The sequence below is a fragment of the Lynx canadensis genome, chromosome D3, assembly GCF_007474595.2.
Source record: "Lynx canadensis isolate LIC74 chromosome D3, mLynCan4.pri.v2, whole genome shotgun sequence".
NCBI lineage: Eukaryota > Metazoa > Chordata > Mammalia > Carnivora > Felidae > Lynx > Lynx canadensis.
Genome location: NC_044314.2, coordinates 86,730,130 through 86,750,022, shown reverse-complemented (window position 1 = coordinate 86,750,022; position 19,893 = coordinate 86,730,130). Strand labels below are relative to the sequence as shown.

Genomic DNA, 19,893 nt, shown 5'->3' with positions numbered 1-19,893 from the left:
CCTGCGGGGAGGAGGGAGGACGGGACAGTAACCAGGGCTTTCGTCCAAGCGGCTGGGGCAAATAAAAGAGGCTTTTCTCAAACGAATGGAGCAAGTGCTGGGCTTGTTTCAAGGGATTTTTAACACCCGGTCTTTCCCTGGAGGAAAGGAGAGTGCAGAGATGGTCCTTCTCAAGCTTCAGTTTTTGTAGGCAGCTCCTTTCAGTTTTTTCCAGGGATTCCGCACCCTGGGGCCTTCCCCGGAGGGAGCGGAGGGCAGAGAAGACACTCCCTAAACTTAACCTGCTGTGGGCAGCTCCTCCTAGCTTATTTCCAAGGATTTCTCACCCTGGGTCTGGTGAGATAGATAAAAGAAAAGAAAAAGAGAAAGAATCAATCAGCCCCACGCTAGCAGGCTGCGGTCAGCACTGAAAAGAGCTCTCGGGTGTGACTTGCCAATTCTGGGCACACTTTTCAGAAAACGCGCAACTAACCGAAATGACCAGAAGCCCCAGGCCTCGGGTCTTCCTTCACACCTTCCTCCCATTCCGGTCCTCAATAGAGTCTGAAGGCCGGACGGCGGGCGGATGGAGATCGGCTCCCGGCAGCGGCGGGTGGGACAAAGGGGCGCGGGGTGCGGGGCTCAGGGGGGTGGGTCGGGGCGGAGGAGGGGGAGGGAAAGGGGCTAGAGGAGAGGGGAAGGGGGGGGGGAGCGGAGGCCGAGCGCGAGGGAGGAGCACGAGGAAGAGTTTATTGGCGGCGCGCGATGCCGGCCCCGGCGGCGGCGGCGGCGGCGGCGGCGGCGCGTCACGCTCTCCCCGCCCCGAGCCGAGGAGCCGGGAGGCGGCGGCCGCGCGGCTGCTGCTGCTGCTGCTGCTGCTGCTGCAGTGGGGCAGGTGGCGACGACTGGCGGCGACCGAGACGGCGGTGAGCGGGGCGAGGCGCGGGCCCTCTCCCCTTCCCCGGTGCCCTCCTCCCCTTCCCCTCGCGCCGGGCCGGGCCCGCTCCCGTCCTCCGGGCCGGGCAGTGAGGGGCCGGGCCCGGCGTCCGGGAGGGCCCCGAGTGCCCTCGCGGGGCCGCTCCCGAGGGGAGATCCGAGGAGTCCCGAGCGGGTGGCACTGGAGGCCAGCGGGGGGCCCGGGGTGCCCCCCACCGGAGCCGGAAAAGTGGCCGGCCCTGTCAGCGCCGAGCCCGGCCTTCCCTTCCTCCGTCCGCCTCAAGATGGAGCTTGGAGTCCTTGCCCCTGCGCCGCCCCAGGCGCCGCTCCCTCCCGGGCACCCCGCTCCGCTCCCCTCGGCCCTGGGGGTGGGGGTGGGCGTTGGGGCGGCCCGGACCCCCCGGGAGGCCGAGCCCCGGGGGGACCTGTTGCCCCCGGGCGCTGCCGCCGGTCTCCCGAGCGTTCCTCGGGCCCTGCCACCGGGTGCCCGCGAGCCGGAATGGAGGGCACCCTGGCCGTGGCCTCCGTGCGTGCGCCGGCCGGCGGGCTGGCCGGCTGGCCTCGGGCCTGGCTGGCTATGGCTTTTGTCCCCCCACCCCGCCTCCCCTAGGTGGGACTGATTGTCGGAGAAGGTGGGTGACAAGAGGTGACCGGGATTTCTGAAATAACACCACTGCCCCGTAACCGGAGCCTTCTCCCTCCGCAGGGGATTCGCTCGGAAGACAGATGACACTTGTTTAGAGGTTATTTTAAAAGCACAGCCTTCTGATGCCTCCTACTTCGGAGGTCCTGTGCTTCAAAAATGTGATTTTGAATTGGGGATAAACCCTGAACTCGGCTGTTTCTCCACTTCGTGTGGCTTTTCCATCTGGCAGGAGCCGAGCACCACCCCCTCCTCCCTTCACAGCCCCACCTCTTTGGTATGAAGAAATTACACGTCAAGTCTGTAATCTTCTACCTGCCTGTTTTTAGCAAAAACTTGGCGGCCAATTACCGTATTTAAAAAGGAGGGTGGAGAAAATTGAATTTTTTTTTTTTTTTTTTTTTTTTTAAGCAACCTTGCCTTCTTCCTGTTTTAGGTCAGGACAGTGCCTGGCCAGTAGGAGCTCAGTATTAGTGTTGCTGCTGTTGTGGTTATGATTCTGGTTCCTGTTACTATTTCATTATTACTATAACCTGTGGTATCCACAAGTCAGGCGAACAAATGTGTTTGACTTTTGGGTTTAATGATGACCTTTTGCAAGTTGTGTTTCTTCTCAGCCTTGGGGCATTTTTTTTTCCCTCTGGAAATAATAACAATTAACATTTATTGAGGGCTTCGTTCGTCGGGCTCTGGGCAAGTCTTTTATGTTTTATCTTCTTAATCATCCTAACTCAATGAAGGTGCTATCATTATCCCCATTTTACAGAAGAGGCATGGAAAGGTCAAGTCCCTTGCCCAGGGTCATACAGCTAATCAGTGGTGGTGTCAGGATTTGAGCTCAGGTATTGACTCCAGGTGCTTAGTTATTAGATTCGTATAGTGAATCTCTGGCAAGGAAAAAGGCTGGCTTTTATTAAAGCAAAGGAAGTAGGTGATTGCTAGGACAAGGCTGGTGCTGGGTTTTTGAGGTTCAGAGAATGTGTAAAGTATATCTTAGGCCCCCTTATTCAAAGGAGTGAAAACCGAAACTGGGTGGGACCCTCAAGTAGGTATTGTCTGCAGATAAAGATCATGCCCTTCCCTACCTTTCCAAGAATTGCTTAAGCTTCTGCTTGTGCTTAAGCACAACATAAGCCGATCTGGCTTCTGTTCTTTAGGAGTTTAGAATTTGGTGTCCTTCTTATATTTAAAACATTTTTTTTTTTTTTTACCCAGTGTCTAACATTTAGTCTCTTGCATCCCATGTGACCCCTGCATAAATTCACATGAACGTAACTCAGTAATGTTTGACCCCCCCCCCTTTTTTTTTTTAATATGTTTCCCCACTTAGTGCGAGTGAAACAGAGGCAGAGAGAGGGAGGGAGGGAGAGAATCCGAAACAGGCTCCCCACTGTTAGCTTGGAGCCAATTTGGGGCTCAATCCCATGAGTCGTGAGATCATGACCTGAGCCAAAATCAAGAGTTGAATGCTTAACCGACAGAGCCACCCAGGTGCCCCTTGACCCTTGCTTTTTAAGTACTGTCTCTGTTGGGATTCTAAGCCCAATAAATGGTTAATTAGAGATGAACTGGTCCTCTTGTGCTCCATACAGAGGCAGGCATCTTTGAATTTGTCACTTATTGGCTGCCTGGTGTTATTATTTGTAGATTTATTTCTGGCTATATATATATATATATATATTTTTTTTTCATTCTGGAAATGTATGTGGTAAGGACCTTCCACTTTATTTTTCACTTTATATTTTATTTATTTAAAATTTTTTTTAATGTTTATTTTTGAGAGAGACACACACACACAGAAAGAGAGCGAGCAGAGGAGAGGCAGAGAGAGAGGGATACACAGAAACCAAAGCAGGCTCCAGGCTCTGAGCTGTCAGATCATGACCTGAGCCGAAATCAGACGCTTGACTGACTAAGCCATCCAGGGATCCCTATTCTTATATTTTTTTAAGTTTATTTGTTTTGATATAGAGAAAGTGAATGGGGGAGTGACGGGGGGAGTGAGAATCCAAGCAGGCTCCCCGTTGTCAGTGCAGAGCCCCGTGTGGGGCTATTTTATTTTTTAAGATTTTTTTTTTTTTTTTTAAGTAATCTATACACTCAGTGTGGGGCTCAAACCCACAACCCAGAGATCGAGGGTTGCATGCTCTACTGGGGCACCTGGGTAGCTGGTCTAAGTTCATCTGACTTTGGCTCAGGTCATGATCTCACTGTTCTTGGGTTCGGGCCCCACGTCAGGCACTGTGCTAACAGCTCAGAGCCTGGAGGCTACTTCAGATTCTGTCTCCCTCTCTCTCTGCCCACCGCCCCCCCCCCCGCCTGCTTGTACTCTCTCACTCTCTCTCAAAAATAAACATTTTAAAAAACTTGCTTAAATTATTAAATAAATAAAAGAGTTGCATACTCTACTGTCTGAGCCAGTTGGGCCCCCCTTGTATTTCAGTTCATAGGATCCTCTGCAGGATTCTGTAGAATCCTGTGTTCGGTAAATATTACTTAGTTGATAGCAAATATGAGGTTCATAGGTTGTTGAGGTTGGTTTTATAGGAGTCAAAGCTCAAGAAAAAAGCAGAGGGTAGTGTGGTAAAGTTACGTGGAGATGGCTTAATATTTCTTAACATTGAAAGGAAATTTTATACTTTAACCATACTACTTTCCATTTTTCTATTTTATCCCAGTTTTCAGTTTCTTACTTGTACAAATGAGGTGTGGGGTTGAGTGTGTTTTTCAGATAGAAAGAATGGACAGTGGTGTTGATTAGTTGTGACGGGCCTATAGTTCTTTACAGTATTTTTGAAGTGTTGTGATATTCTCCCCAAAGGCAGCAGGTGGGGCTCTGGAGTACCTATCTCTGGGCTGTATTAAGTCTCATTTGGTATTCACTCAACAGATATTTATTGAGCACTGCTGTGTGCCGTCCTGGGTGCTGATGATATAGCAGTGAATAAAACTGAAATCTTTGCTCTCTTGGAATCCCCCCTTCAAGTAAGGGAGGCATACGATAACCATATTAATAAAATGTATGCTGGACAGTGACACATGGTAAGAAAAAAAAAAGTCAGGGAAGGGGAAATATGCAGTTTGGAGACAAGAGTTAGGGTAATGGAAATTTTAGATAGGATGGCAAGAGGAGACCTGGCTGACTATGTAACTTTAGAGATCTAGAGGAAGTGAGGGAATGTAGATCCTTGAGGGAAGTGCACAGGAGGAAGAGGAGTAGTAAGTGCAAAGGTCCTGAGGTGGGAGTTTGGGAGGGGACAGGTAATTTAAGACTATATAGGTTATAGTCCTTAAAATACGTGTTTATTAAAATACTTTAAAATAGTGAAAGATACAGAATAATAACATGTTATTGGTTTTGTGGAAGCAAAAGTTAAATATGAGGGAACTGAGGCTCAAAGAATTTTACTAATTTGTCTAAAATGCCGCACAGCCAGTGAGTACAGAGCTAGAAATTGAACCCTGCTTGATGGTATTTTAAGCAATGTGCAGAGTTTGTTGGCTGTGGCACCTTAAATGGCTGGCAGGCCAGACCAGTACTTGATGTTCAGCCTTGCTAGTGAGTGTGTATACTTTGTTTGCTATTTGTATGCAGGATCTTTGCTCAACCCTGGGAGGCCTTGTAACTGGCATTGCATATATAGCTTTTTCCTGGAATTGTGCTCCTGGCAGCAAAGCCTTCCTTTTTAGTCTTAAAAGTTTCATGTTCAAAATCTCTGTTTAATACAAACCTTCATGTAAGTCTCTTCAATCTTAATTGGAAAGTATTGTCAGTATTTCTCTGGATATGAATTTTTTAGATAACTACTTAGGGGGGCTTTAAACTATTACAGTATCTTACATATTTTTAATATACATAGTGTATGTTTCCCATGTAGATGTAACTCAGAGAATCCATATGCTTTAAATCAGCATTTGAGTTACAATGCTCTTTTAAGGGAAAACATATTGACTGATGGTACTGCACAAGAATTTCAAGTAAGAGTGACCTCTTCAGATTTCAATCAGGGGAACAAAGGATTTTTTTTTTTTTTTTTTTTAAGTTTGGCAGATAGTAATTAACCAACCTTGAATTTGGCTAGGACATCTGGGTTAATATCCTGGTCCTGGCACCAAGTACCAAGGAATCTTGGCCACAATTAGTAAAGAGCTTTTTTTTTTTTTTTAAATCTCCATCTGGCACTTCCAGAAGGACACATTCCACTAGCACTAACTCAATGGGTGGGTCTGGTTTTTAATTGTCTATCTTAAGTGGTTCAGCAACAAAATCTTAAAAGTATTCTTCGTAAAATCTTTGAAAAGAAGAAGTAGCCCCATTACAGATCCATAGTTGGAACTCTCTTGGGTATCTCTTTCCCTGGGGAAATGTATTCTCTACCTCTTCTCCAGAATCATAATGAAAGTATAGATATTTTGCTGCCCTAATGTTTTATGTAAGCCTAAGGTCTAATATACTTGTGATTTGAATTAAGTGGTTTGATATTTGTATTCTCTTTTGCTTACTTATATCTGAGTATAGCTTGGATAAGAGCCCAGTTTTAACTGCCCATTTTTTACAATTAAAATTGCTGAGTCCTTGATTTAGTCTCTGAAGTTAAAGACCTGAAGATCCAGATGTTCGGTGTGCAAATCATTTAAAGTTTGGGTTCGATATGTAAAGGGATGGCAACTTTAATGAGTTTTTTTTCCCCCGGATTCTACAAATCCCTTGTCATGTAGTACGCTGAAATATTTGGCATATTTTTCCCCCTCTCCTCTCAGGAAAGGTAAGAGATATTGGAATATTTCCCTAAAAATCTTTTAACCAAGTCTTTTGACCTCCTGCCTTCTCTGCCTTAACTGATTTACTCCTCTAAGAATGATTTCTTATTGGAGACGTTATGTTCTAATACCTTAAGGCAGGAAGGATCCTATTGAGACTTTTCCAGACTGTAGAATAAATAAACTTTATAGGCTTGGTAATTTTTTTATGGCCTGAGTGAAAGAAAACTATTATCACTAAGTATCTTTCACACATGGGTGACTAGAAAAAACGTGTGTGTATCATGAAACCATATTGCTGATTTCTGTTGTAGGGCATATATGGCTTACCTAGGCTGTTACATTGAGAAGCTATTATCAGAGTCAACTTTAGATTTTAGAAAAAAGTTTCTAAACATTTATAATTAAGTGAAGTGATTATTTTTCGGATATTCTCAGGTGTTATTTTCCGTATATACCGGTTTTAAATGGTCCTTAACATTTTAATATATATTAGTTGTCTTCTAATATGTGGATTCAATGCATAACGTATAAAACAAACACATAATACAAAAACACAGAAAAAAGCAAATTACCTATAATCCTACTGCCCAGAGAAAATCATTTCAGTATTTTAGAGTCTGTCCTTCCATCTTTTATCTTAAAATTTTTTTTATTAAAGATTTTTTTTTGAGTAATTGCTGCACTCAAGATGGAGCTCAAACTCAAACCCCGAGATCAAGAGCCGCATACACACCCTCCCCCCCGCTTTTTTTTAATACTTAAAAAAGTATGTCTGGATTTATATTACTATTTTTAAGTAATTAGAAGTGTAATATTTTCACTGGAAGCACTCTCAACAAACCAGCATGGGGAATCAGAACTACAGTGAAAAAGTTTGAGGTCCTGGATTTGCTTTAGCCCCAGCTTGGGCAAGTTGTTAGCCTTTCTCTATATGCTTGTTGCTCTGTAAAATGGGGGTGACCACTTGTCCTGGCCACCCTAGGGGTTTGCTGTATTGATGCAAGGGATTTGGCTTTGTTGAACTGGAGAGCTCTAGATAACCTTGTCAGGCGGGTTGGGGTAAACAGTAGTGCAGAGGGAGTTCGTGCTTTCAAATACAAACTGGCCAGAGAACATCAAAAAGGCCAGTCCTGTATTGCTGCTTGTCTGTTTTGTTTTGTTTTGTGCATGGTTAGGTTTATAAAAAAGCTTTTCAGGTAGATGTGACTAATAGAAAGTGTCCTGTGGGGTGGCAGAGAGCCCCAGAAATGCCCGTTCATCAAACATGTGTTGAGTGCTCTGAAGGCCCTGCTGGGTACAAGCAGCTCTGTGTCTTGCAAGGTGAGACCACTACTATGGGTGAGGTGGGACGGGACCCTGGAAGATGATCAGTTCATTTGGCTTGAGGGTGTGTGTATGGGAGGGAATCCAGGAAGGCTTCCCAAGTAGGAATTAGCGCTTGTGTTTGGCATTGATGGAAATCTGGGGTTTCGAGGCAGAGGTAGTTTAGGTAAGACATTCTAGGCCAGATTGGCATAAAGGTAGCATGTTGAGATAGGAACAGATAGGCCTGTTGCTCTATTTTGAGGGCAAGTACAGAAAATAAAACTAAGGAGTTTGAGTTATATCAAGGAAAGGCCTCCCTGCCCTGATGAGGAGTTCATCCTGTTGGTCTTTAGCATTTTCTAATCACTGAGTTGTCTGTGAGTCTTTTTTCTGTTGTTTGGTCAAAAATACCCGGTTGTAGGTGATAAACAGGAAAATCTGCTGGGTAAACGATCTTCTTCGTGCAGATCATGCAACCATCACCACGATCAATTTTAGTATATTTTCTTTCTACCAAGAAGGAACCCTGTACCACCAGCCCTACTCTCTTTCTATAGACTTGCCTATTCTGGACATTTCACATAAATGGAATCCTACAATGTGACTGACTCATTCCACTTAGCAGAATGTTTTCAGAGTTCATCTGTGTTGTACCTGTATCAATACTTTATCCTTTTTCGGGTTAAATTCTATTCCATTGCGTGGATATACCACATTTTGTTGTTCGTCAGCTCATGAACATGTCGGTTTCCACTTTTTGCCTATTACGAATAATGCCGTTCTGAACATCAGTGTATAAGTTTGTGAGTGGACATATGTTTTCATTTATCTTGGGTATATACCTAGGAGTGGAATTGCTGGTTCATATGGGAGCTCTACCTTTTGAGGAACCACGAACTGTTCTCTAAAGTAGCATCATCAATGAATGAGGTTCCATTTTTTCCACATCCTTGCCAGCTCATGGTTTTTTGTTTTGTTTTGATTACAGTCATTCTCGTGAGGGTGAAATGTGGTATCTCATTGTTATTTTGATTTGCATTTGCCTCATGGCTAGTGATGTTGAACACCTTTGCATGTGCTTATTGGGCATTTGGGCAATTGTTTGGAGAATATACCAATTATCTTTTATTTTGGCTTTCAGAATTTAAGTGTAAAGTAAGTGCAAACAATAGTATGTTACTGTTTAGCAGAAAAGTATACAGAAGAATGCCAAGTATCTTTTTTTGCTCCAATTGTTTTTATTGTGGTAAAATACCTGTGATGTAAACTTTACCATCTTAGCCATTTTTAAGTTTACACTTTGTGTACATGAAGTACATTAGTGTTGTTGTGCAGCCATTAGCCACCATCCTTTTCCAGAACTCTGTTCATCTTGCAAAAGGTGAAACTCCATTAAACACTAAATCTCCATTTCCCCTTCTCCCTGGCAACCGTCATTCTACCCTTCTGTCTGTATGACTTTTTTTTTTTAATAAAAAAATTTTTTTAAAGTTTAGTGTGGTGTGGTGTGTGTGTGTGGTGTGTGCCGTGTGTGTGTGTGTGGAGAGAGGAGAGAGAGAGGAGAGGAGGGAGTCCAAAGTAGGCTCCACGCGCTGTCAGTGCAGAGCCTGACGTGGGCTGGAACCCACGACTGTGAGATCATAACCTGAAGCTGATGTCAGAGTTGGACACTTACTGATTGAGCCACCCAGTCACCCCTCTATGACTTTAAGTACCTTATATAAGTGGAATCACAAAGTATTGTCTTTTGTGAGTGACTTGTTTCACTTAGCCTAATGTCCTCAAGGTTCATCCATGTTATAGCAGATGTCAGAATCTCTTCCTTTTTAAGGGCTGAATAATATCTGTTATATGTATAGACCATATTTGCTAATCCATCATGTGTCAATAGGTGCTTGGATGCTTCTGTGTTCAGCTGTTATGCTTATTGCCATGAATGGGGCTGTACAAACACTGCTCTGAGGCCTTGCTTTCAGTTCTCTTGGATAAATACCCAGAAGTAGAATTGCTGGGGTCGTATGGTAATTGTTTTCAATTTTTTTGAGGAACCCACCGTACTGTTTTCCACAGAGGCTGCACAATTTTGTATTCCCACCAGAAGTGCGCAGGGTTCCAATTTTTCCACATCATTACCAACACTTGCTATTTTCTAATTTTTTGGTGGTAGTCATCGTAATGGATATGAGGTGGGTCTCCCTGTAATTCTGATTGGCATTTCCCTAAAGATTCGTGATGTTGAGCATCTCTTCATATGCCTATAGGCCATCTGTGTGTCTTTGAAGAAATGTGTATTCAGGTCCTTTGCCCGGTTTGGAATTGGGTTTTTATTGTTGTGGAGTTTGCCAATTATCTTTAAATTTACATACCCGTCAGTCACTTACTGAGTACCTGCTGTGGTGAGGCACTACCCAGATGTTGGAGATACAAAGTTGAGTGAAACAGGCACACCGTCTGCTCTGGGGGAACCCAGAAGTGGTAACGGAAGTCGGGTCACGAACAAGAATTCAGTCCTTTTGCCTGACAAGAGATCCTGGCTCTGTTACTTTATGGAAGACCTTCTACAAAGTGCTTAACCTTCTGGAGCTCAGTGTTCTCATCTGTAAATGGGGGATAATAGCCACTTCGTGTAGTAGTTGCCATGCAGATTCAATGAATTAATGTGTGTAAAACTCACTGAATGTTAGAAGTCTTCTTCCCCTTCCCTTCGGTCCGTTGTGTCTTCCTGGCTGCTCATTGTACAGAAGGGGGGAAAGACCCACACTTACCAGTATGGAAAATTAAAACCTTTGTTCCTGGCCGTGTTTTCAGAAGTTAATTTGAGTAGGAGTGTCTTGCCATTATTAAAGGGCACATTTTTAACGAACAGTTGTCACTGAAGAACTTGTAATTTATGAGGAGTTAAATATTCAGCTTGGAAAAGCATCTCTTCCTCATGTCAGAACTTGTGCCTTTTGCCAAGTTTCAGGCAAATTTGTATATTTGTGATGTTTGTCAGTTTTTATATTGTATATTTGTATATTTGTCAGTTTTATTTCCCAGAGTTTAATTAAAGGTGTGTGTGTGTTTTTTTAAGATTTATTTTTAAGTAATCTCTGTACCCAACATGGGGCTCGAACCCACAACCCTGAGATCAAGAGTCTCATGCTCTGCTGACTGAGCCAGCCAGGCACCCCAAAGGTGGGATTTTTTCCTTCTCAGGTCTGATAGAACCTGCTGTGTGTCTCTGTGGAAGATTACCTAAGCATGGAAAAATAACCAACAATGAAGCTGGTGTTCAGATCCAATGAAACCATGTCTTAGTCTCTGTTTACAGCATCTAGGATGGTTGTACAGAAAAGCATCTTAGGGATTCGGGAGGAAAATTAGTAGAGTTGTATCTTCTCTTGAAATAGCCAGGTATCCCTCAGTACTCTGAAAACAGGAATGTGATTTTTTTTTTTTTTCCATTGAATCCAAAGACCTATAGCAAATGTTTAAACTTGCTTATTTGCAGAGTAAAAACAGAGAGATTTTTATAAGAGAGAAAAAAAACCCAAGTAAGCAAGTCATTGTTTTGTGAGTTAACCTTTGTGCCGTTTTTCTTGTTCAGAACAAACAGCTGGTATGTGTTTGCTTTAGTATGGGCAATGTTTAGACTATTTAAGGGCAAGCAACAGTATTTATTCCTTTGTGAAAATTGGAAAGGGACACCAGTTTTTAACTTGGCTGGGGATTGACTCATCTCATTACTGTATATAAACAGATCAGAGATTTTATTCATCAGTACACTTGAGGGGCAGGAGTCTTTAATATGGAGATTGAAGGTTTTATGTTCCAAACTGTTAAGTGACCTTAACAAGTGATTTCACAGGGCACCTGGGTGATTCTGTCCGTTGAGCGTCCGACTTCAGCTCAGGTCATGATCTCACGGTCATGGTTTTTGAGCCCCGCATCAGGCTTTGTGCTACCAGCTCGGAGCCTGGAGCCCGCTTTGGCTTCTGTGTCTCCCTCTCTTTCTGCCCCTCCCCCACTCGCACTCTGTCTCTGTTTTTCTCAAAAATAAGTAAATGTTCAAAAAAAAAAAAAAGTGATTTTACTTTTTAGAATCCATTTCCTTCAGTGGTAAAATGAGGAAGTTGAACTAGATTGTTAAGGGTCTCTTCTGATGCTAAAATTTTATGGTGCTATATTAAGTACATTTGCTCCTTTTGACACATTAGTATAATTGACTGCTCTCGACCTATTAAGTAAGTTCTTCTGGGAGATACCAACCAGGCCTAGTAGTTTTTGTCCCTTTGAAGATCTGCCTGTAAGCTGGTGGTATTAGAGTTACAGAGTCATAGGAATTTTGTAGAAACTTGTGTAAATGAGAATAGCTTAATTTATTCAGCTTTCCATGTTCCCTTTTTAAAAAATTCTTTTGCAGATGGAAGAACTTTGGAGGCTGCTTATTTTCTGTTAAGTAGCAAGAACGTAAATCTTCACTCAAACTGAGCTGTGTAAAGGCATTCGTAATTACAGGCGGTTGCATCATGGCACAGAGTTTCATCTTCTAGAAAATCACCTAATGCTCCAGATCTCTTTGCCTGGTTGGATTTCATACCCCTCCTTCTCCTTTTTAAAACTGCTATTTTGAAAAAAAAAAAATTAAAAAAAAAAAACAAAAACAACAAAAAAAAAACTGCTATAGACTGTGAAGTTCTGGGCGCAACTGTATTGTGCCCTATTTCATACATTGAGTCTTAAAAATACACACTTTTTAAGCACAGAATAATTTTTGAAATGGTCATGTCTGTCTATCGATACCCTGTTCTGACTTCATTCAGCAGACATCCTGAACTGAGTCTTGAATCACTTATGTTCTACTTCTGACTTTGATAGAGAGATGTGGTAAAAGTTTCTGCATTAGTATCTTATTGTATGATACTCTCAAACCAACACTTGAGATTGGTAGACTGATTTCATAAATTGCTTTGTAAGGCCTCTACCAGTTAGAGATTGGAAGTACAATTTCCTTATGGCACCTTTTGAATTAAGGCATCAATGAATCTTCTGACCCTTCCTAAAGGACCCTGTGTCCTTTAGTGTCTAAATGTGGTTTTCACATTGATCAACAAACAGTGACTATGCTGTTTACTTATCTTTTATCTCTTGTACTCTATCCTTGCTAGAGATATGCACTTTGTGTTTTGAATCTTTATGCTAATTTTAAAGCTGTTTGACTCTGGCTTATTTAAAAAGTTATGTGTTGTGTATTTTGTTTTCTCTAAGTCTTAGGCTCATGCTACTATATATCAAGCATTTTTTTATACTGTGTCTCAGTATTTCATGATATTCTGTGAAGAACACCACTGTTTTCAGAGGCTCTGGCTTCCTGAACAAGTTGAGACCTTGCTCCACCCTTTTAGGCATATGCCTTGGAAAGACAGAGTCAGCTCTCAGGAAGATGGATTCTCTTTCTTTTCTTTCCACTTTGGAAAATTGTTCTCTTCTCGCGTGTATTAATTTCTGACAGGGCTGCATGGCCTTTTCTCCTGGCTGGTGTTTTTCATTATTCCGAGTATTTTAATCCTCTGCTGGAGATGGCGGGCTCAAACAGAGGGGGTGGTTTGGAGCGTCCCTGTCATCGCAGGCACCAGCCTCCATAGACTTACGTGTCATGTTTAAGATCCTGTTGGCCGTTAGGCCAACCTGCTGGTTGCTGCTGAACCAAGTGGCTCCAGAACCCTGCTTGCTCTTCTCTCTAGTTTACCTCACTTGTTACTGCACTGATTTGAAGCAGTGGGTCTTGTGTGGCCTGTGCCCTCCACTGTGTTTGGTGGCACCTTGCACATTTTTCCCTGCTCAAGGGGCAGGCTTCTGGGAGGCCGGAAACCAATGAGGACCTTCAGCAGCTTCGTGTCACTCATCATCAGTTCATACTGACTGACTCTCACGCGCTTGCTCGTGACATTCTGCTCTGGAGGAGATGCTCTCCATCCCCTGACCAGCGTTCCGTGTCTTCATTCAGAAGATTAACAGAGTTTCTCAAAAGTGAAAATGTGAGAGATTTTTTAAATCTTTAAAAATTTTTTTAAATGTTTTTATTTATTTTTGAGACCGAGAGAGACAGAACATGAGCAGGGGAGGGGCAGAGAGAGAGGGAGACACAGAATCCGAAGCAGGCTCCAGGCTCCGAGCTGTCAGCATAGAGCCCGACGCGGGGCTCGAACTCATGGACTGTTAAATCATGACCTGAGCCGAAGTCAGATGCCTAACCGACTGAGCCACCCAGGCACCTCTGGATCTTAAATCTTAAACTATAGCCGCTAGACTGTTTCAAAGTCAGACAGTTTACTAAAGTTGAGGGGGAAAAATACCAGATTAGTAAGAAATGAGTAGCTGACGCTGCAGGTGCACCCTTACCCTCTCTTACTGCCCTGCAGTTTTGCCCTCCAGTCCCCAAGCCTCCCTTTCCGTGTGTTCCTACCGGCCGTTCCTCGCCTCTGCCTTGGTTTCCTGCCGTCCAGAGGGTAGCAAGCGCGGTGCTGTGCTGCTTCAGTAGAAAAATGCTCTCACTCCCTTCTTTGTACTTGAAATGCCACTCCGGCCACGTTGGCCTTAAACCTGCCAGTCAGTGATTCTCCGGTTCCTCTCGTGTATCTCGAGACACGCTTATTAAATTTTCATATGTAACTCAGTACTGTCTGTAGTGTCTGTGCTTTGCTTTGAGTTTTGTGTGGGTTATTTTCAAACTCGTAGTATTGAGCTATCAGGTTTGCTGGCCTGTGCCCCGTGCTATAAGCAAGACCTCTTTCTACATTACATATCCCCGGTCAAACATATTTTAAAGATCCTGTTACTGCAGGTGCTTACCCCTCCTCTTATCTTAACGATAAAATTACTCAGTTTTATATTCAAGATTTTACATTTTTCCTTTTCCTCACATATGTTAGGAGTTAGGAAGGTGAATATTGCACACACGGGGAGATTTTGGGGCACCTGGCAACTTTATTATCAGTGCCAAGAGGAAGGCTATTTACTTTGTATTTTGCCTTAAGCACGTATTCTGGACCTGTCCAGTCCAGTAGCCACAAGCCACATATGGCAGTTGGGCACTTGAAATGTGCTAAGTCCAAGCTGAGATGTGCTCTAAATATGAAAATACACAAAGGGTTTCAGAGACCTAGTAGGAAAAAAAGTAATGTGATACAGCCTATTAATAATGCTAATACTGATGACATTTTGAAAAATTACTTTGGATATATTTGGTTAAATAAAATATTACTTCAGCTGTTTTTAGTTTTCCAAATTCTGTTACTAGAAAATTGAAAATTATACATTTGTCTCACATTATACTTTTATCACACAGTGCTGGTCTAGAAAGTATGGTACTGTCAACATAGGTAATGATCTAACTTGATACTTACAACTGTGGTGTCCCACTCACTGGAGGTAGTAATCGAATAGTTTGCCTGTAGCATTGTTGGGCTACTTTTATTTTATTTTTATTTAAAAAAATTTTTTTTTTCAATGTTTATTTATTTTGGGGACAGAGAGAGAGCATGAACGGGCGAGGGGCAGAGAGAGAGGGAGACACAGAATTGGAAACAGGCTCCAGGCTCTGAGCCATCAGCCCAGAGCCCGACGCGGGGCTCGAACTCACGGACCACGAGATCGTGACCTGGCTGAAGTCGGACGCTTAACCGACTGCGCCACCCAGGCGCCCCATGGGCTACTTTTAAAAGAAGCCCCTGGGCTGGGAAATTCTCTATTCCTGTCATCTTTGTCAAAGGCTTAGAGAAAGTGAGACAGAATTACTTGATGCTTTAGTTTGAAAACTGCAGTATCGCGTCATTTTACGGGTTTTTGTTTGGATGTTGAGTCAGTTCAGAACTTTTTTGTACTCTTACTACGTACTGGGTACTTTCTTAGGTCCTTTGGATGCAAAGACAGATCTTACCCCTGACCATGAGGAACTTAGTCATCGCATACTATGAGGACGAGACAGGAGTGTGATGCATCGTTCAGTAATAGAAGAGCTCCCAGTGGCTGGTGTAGTGCAGAGGAGGAGGAGGTAGGGCAGGGACAGTGGTCAGGAAGGACCCCACGAGGAGGTGATGCATCTGCTTAAATTCTTTTAGCGAACGTCCCAGAAGCCCTGCCCCAGGGGAATGCTCAGGGTGGTGCAAACACAGACCATCCTCGGGGTGTGAGGCGTGACTGTGCAGTTCCCACCCCAAGAGTGTAAGCTCAGGTCAGCCAGGAAAGGAGATGTGTTGAATTGGCCCCACACAGGCCCATCAGCTTATTGATGGGGTTTTGATGATCGTCTTCGCAGTTGAAATACTTGACCTTTCCTGTTTTACTCAAGAATTGAAGAAAATATGTAAATGTTCTTCAGTTTCATCTTCTCCGTTTTTTTTTCTGTACATAGATGTGAAGGTGAATGAAACTGAAATGGGGGAAAATTGAATGACTTGCCTTTCTTTGGTGGAAATACGAACAGTTTGGAAAGCTACCAGAGTGTTGTGTAAGCGTGTTCAGTGGCTGAAGCAGACCAGCTCAGGTTACACTGCATCTCCCGTGTTGGGGGTGGGGACAGCGAGTGACACAGCATACAACGGACACTTACATAACCATGACTCCAGGGGATAGGATTAAGCTGTGAATGGACCTCCCAAACTCCGGAATATGATATTAGAACACAGCCTTTGAATTTTTCTCTCAAGCTTGACTTGAAAGTGAGCTTCAGAAACCTATCAAACTAGACTTTCCATTACTCTCGGACCTTCTTTCCCCTTCCCTTCTGTTATTAAGTTTGTGAACTTTGATCATTTTAGAATTAAAAGGCAGCACGGAAATCTCCGAGTGCAGCTGTCTCTAGGTAAGTCATGTAACTTGTCTGGTGCTGGGTTTCCTGCCCGTCCCCAGCAAAGCAGAGTTGAAACCTGGGTCTCCAGATGCCTCTGTCCTTAGCACACAGCCGGTTTCCAGAGGCTCAGTGTCCGACTCCCTCTCCTGGCAGATTAACCTCATTGCAGGTTCTTCAGCTGTCCTTTGCCTCCTGACGGAATTTCCAGAGTTAGTAGATAAAGGAGGATTTTTGTTTGGCTCGTGGGGCGAAGTGCACCTCGAGGGGACCAGGTGCAGCATGGGATGTGATTTGCCGGGGAAGACACGATGCCCTCCTGGAGGGTGCCAGGTGTGCCGAGCTTGCGGGAGCCTATCTTATCAGAGGAGGCTTCTCTTCACAGGTGGCAGGGTACTCTTACTTTGGCAAAGTTACAGCCACTGTGGCTTTCCTTTCACTTTGGATCCTTGCCCTTTCACTTAGGGAGTTTGGATTTGAAATCCAAAATAGTCAAACCACAAAAGGGTGGGGTTGGAAATGGGTTTTACTTAGTAACCTCCAGTTCTAACTGAGGATACTGAGGTCTGGAAAGGGGTTAAATGCTAGTGCAAGGTCATCCAGCTGGGACGGAATCCACGTGTTAATTTCCCAGTCTCTCTGTTGATACTTTTATTTTTTTAAGTCATAACATTTTTTATAGCAGTAAATAAAAACAACAATAAAACAAAAATGAGTAAACTAAGCCTTAAAAGAATCAGAGAATTATGAAGAACATTATTGCTTTCATTTGAACATGGTTTATATCATGCTTATTTTTGGGAAATTGCTTATTTTAAGGAGTCTCTTGTTTCTGTAAATTGCTTAAGCTTTTTTTAGGTTATAAGGGAGAAGGCGGAGTTTAGACATTACTAAAATACCTCCTATAATAAAAACTTTATATCATGGAGAATTTCAAATGTGCACAGAAGTAGAATACTGCTGTCATCTAACCGGACAAGTTGTCAACTCATCAGTCGTAGCTCACATAACTTTAAGCGTGCTGTAGTCAGACTTGTGTATTTTTTACACCTATTTTGCCCTTGCCAGTAAAATGTCTTTTTGCTTTTAAGAAAATATGGTACTTTTATTTATTATTCATAGAATTATGCTCTTGTGGTGTGAAGTATTTCTATCTCAAGTGCTTATCCTAAAAATGTTTAGAGAGAGCATGCTTGCCAATGGGGAGGGGGCAGAGAGAGGGGGAGACAGAGAATCCAAAGCAGGCTCCATGCTGTCAGCACAGACCCCAACATGGGGCTCAAGCCCACAAACTGTGAGATCATGACCTGAGCTGAAGTCATTTGCTCAATAGACTGAGCCACCCAGGCACTGTATCCTAAAAATTTCTTTGAATTGACTTGGTCGAGATGATTCTAAAGCAGAGTTTTTATCTTTGTTACCACATTAAGAAGAGCTAACTTCTGTGACAGACCCCATTAATTTTAGTAATTAGGTAGAAGGGTTTTTTTTAAAAAATATTTATTTTTAAAGACTAGTTAAGTTTATTCATTTATTTTGAGAGAGAGAGAGAGAGAGAGTGAGTGTGAGCAGGGGAGTGCAGAAAGAGAGAGAATCCCAAGCAGGCTCCACGCCATCAGCCCAGTGTGGGGCTTGAACTCATGAACTGTGAGATCATGACCGGAGTCAAAACCAAGCATCAGATGCCCAACTGACCGAGCCACCTGGCCACCCCAATGTTTATTTTTGAGAAAGAGAGGGGAGGGGGGAGTAAGGGGGAGAGAGAGAAAGAGAGAGAGAAAATATGAGTGGGGGAAGGGCAGAGAGAGAGAGGGACAGAGGATCTGAAGCGGGCTCTGCTGACGGCCAGAGGGCCTGAGGTGGGGCTCGAAGTCAAAAACCACAAGATCATGACCTGAAGTCGCACACTCAACCAACTGAGCCACACAGGTGCTCCGAAACAGGTAGAAGTTCATTTTCAGTTATGGGAAAGTCCAGGGTGGGTTTTTACTGATGGGCGAATAGGAGAAGTGATTCGGAGATCCAGGCTTCTTCTGTGTGGTGACCCCACGATCCTCGGGCCATGCTTTTGTGGTTGCCCAGTTCGCCTCCATCAGGCCATCAGAGGGCCAGGATGGGGGTGCATAGGGGAAGATAGTAGGGGCTAGGCCTAGGAGTGACCGATGGGCCATGTGTCTTCACAGCCCATTGGCTAGAACTCAGTCATGTGACCATGCTAGCTGCAAAGGGAGCTGGGAAATGTGGTCTGTGACTCCAGGAAGACAAATCAGCTTGGTGAACACCTAGCCACCGTGTGGGTGTGCATATGCACCTCTCATGCTGGCCCTGTGTGCTGCATTCATGTTCTTGTGTGGAAGCAGCACAGCAGAGTGTTTTCTTTGTGGTTCAAACCATTTTACTGTGGCCTTAAAAATCATTAGTGTTTTGGGGCGCCTGGGTGGCGCAGTCGGTTAAGCGTCCGACTTCAGCCAGGTCACGATCTCGCGGTCCGTGAGTTCGAGCCCCGCGTCGGGCTCTGGGCTGATGGCTCGGAGCCTGGAGCCTGTTTCCGATTCTGTGTCTCCCTCTCTCTCTGCCCCTCCCCTGTTCATGCTCTGTCTCTCTCTGTCCCAAAAATAAATAAAAAACGTTGAAAAAAAAATTAAAAAAAAAAAATCATTAGTGTTTTTTCCTTCTCAAGAAATTACATCTATTCATTAAATAAAATTTGAGAAACCCAAGGAAACACAGAAAAGATACAAAAACTACCAATAATCCCATCACCTGGAGATGATTATTAATTCTTTGTTACATTTCCTTCCAATTCAAGAGGTTTTTTTTTTTTTTAAGTTTATTTATTTATTTTGAGAGAGGGAGGGAGGGAGGGAGAGAATTCCAAGCAGGCTTCATGCTCTCAGTACAGAGCCCAGTGTGGGGCTTTATCTCATGAACTGTGAGATCATGACCTGAGCTGAAATCAAGAGTCTAATGCTTTACTGACTCAGGCACCCAGGTGCCCCGAATTCAAGAGTTTTTAGCTGCTTAGAAATAACAGTTTATTTTTTTAACATTTTTGAGAGAGACAGAGCATGAGTGGGGAGGGGCAGAGAGCGAGGGAGACACAGAATCTGAAGCAAACTCTAGGCTCTGAGCTGTCAGCACTCAGGCTCAAACTCCTGAAACGTGAGATCATGACTGAAGCCGAAGTCAGATGCTCTACCAACTGAGCCACCCAGGCACCCCTAAATTTTTATTCTTTTTTTTTTTTTTTAATGTTTTATTTATTTTTGAGAAAGACAAAGTGCAAGCTGGGGTGGGGGAGAGAGAGACAGAGACACAGAATCTGAAGCAGGCTCCAGGCTCTGAGCTGTCAGCACAGAGCCCGATGCAGGGCTGGAACACACAAGTGGTGAAATCATGACCTGAGCTGAAGTCGGACGCTTAATCGACTGGGTCA

The 19,893-nt window shown here is 43.8% G+C and overlaps 1 protein-coding gene and 1 non-coding gene across 2 annotated transcripts in view; one reads left to right on the top strand and one right to left on the bottom strand.

Moving 5' to 3' along the window:
- Nucleotides 1–811: 811 nt before the first annotated feature.
- Nucleotides 812–19,893, top strand: part of CLIP1 (CAP-Gly domain containing linker protein 1) — a 126,813-nt gene continuing 107,731 nt past the window's right edge. The window contains 1 exon segment of the mRNA XM_032595412.1: nucleotides 812–905. The gene's annotated coding sequence lies outside the window, so the exon portion shown is untranslated.
- TRNAK-CUU lies at nucleotides 10,723–10,795 on the bottom strand. The gene has a single exon. It is a non-coding gene; the product is annotated as a tRNA-Lys (tRNA).